The sequence below is a fragment of the Ranitomeya variabilis genome, chromosome 3 (genome assembly GCF_051348905.1).
Source record: "Ranitomeya variabilis isolate aRanVar5 chromosome 3, aRanVar5.hap1, whole genome shotgun sequence".
NCBI classification, from domain to species: domain Eukaryota; kingdom Metazoa; phylum Chordata; class Amphibia; order Anura; family Dendrobatidae; genus Ranitomeya; species Ranitomeya variabilis.
The window spans coordinates 645,488,512-645,489,653 of NC_135234.1; positions in this window are offsets into that span (position 1 = coordinate 645,488,512).

The window sequence follows — 1,142 nt, forward strand, 5'->3', positions numbered from 1 at the left end:
CTTGTCCTTGTTTTTTCTTCATTAATGATGATACAGCGCAAGGGTTTGATGGGGCTCGGGCAGAGGACCTCTTTTATTATTATAGCTGCAGGTTTGGCAAACAGCTGATTTTATCATGAGAAGTCAGCAATGCATTTTCTCTGTATAATACATGGTGGCCAATTAAAAGAATAATCAATGTCCATGAGCCCACCACAACAACACACAGATGATCTGTGAATAAATCAAATAAGGAGATCCTCAACATGGTTTCTGGTTATTAAAGGGGATGTCCAGTCTTAGAAGAAAAGTCTGCAGTCACTCTATCATAGAGTCTCTATGTGACTGCAGACATCAAACCGAGACAGTGTGGACATCAACACTTCCCTGTGTGGGTGGGCACTCACGTGACTTCATATATGCCATTTGAATATTTGAGGTCACATGCCGACTAGACTCTCTTATGCAGAAACATTTTTACGTTATCTGAGCAGTTCCTTCTGGAGGATCTTAAAGAAACACTAGGATGTTTGAGAGTTAGGAACAATAGATAACACAGTAATACCGCTATTGAGAGAATATTAGCAAAAAAGACAACAGGGAAAGGCGAAACTAAGCATGAGAATTGTGAAATACATTAGGTGACTGGGAGAATTTGAATTATGGTTGAGTTAGGCCAGTTTACATCATGTTTTTGAGACACGTCAGTGACCCCATGAAAGCTGGAAATCAGCCAGAACCACTGATGGGGCCATTGACTGTACATTGACTGAAGAGAGTGCAGTCAACCACGTTTTTGTGGCTACCTAAAACAGGTAGACAATGCAAAAAACTAGGTGAGACATTTAAGTCAATGCTATTTTTATTCCACGATGCAGCACCAGTAATGCACAGGACTATGCAATCAACAATTGAAAAATTCTAGTCAAACCAGATGGACTACAGGAGCACACTATGGAGCTCTCTATATGGCACTTTTCAGGATAATTGATGTGTTAAACGTCATATGGATGCTGGTATACATGAACAAGTGTAAAGGGGGCGCACAGCTCCTCAACCTTTTTGTTAAAAAGATACTCCCTGCAGTTCAGAAGCATCACGTTACTCATTTCTGTGTCCACTATCACTATCACTATCACTGTGTCCACTATCCAGCTCGTTCT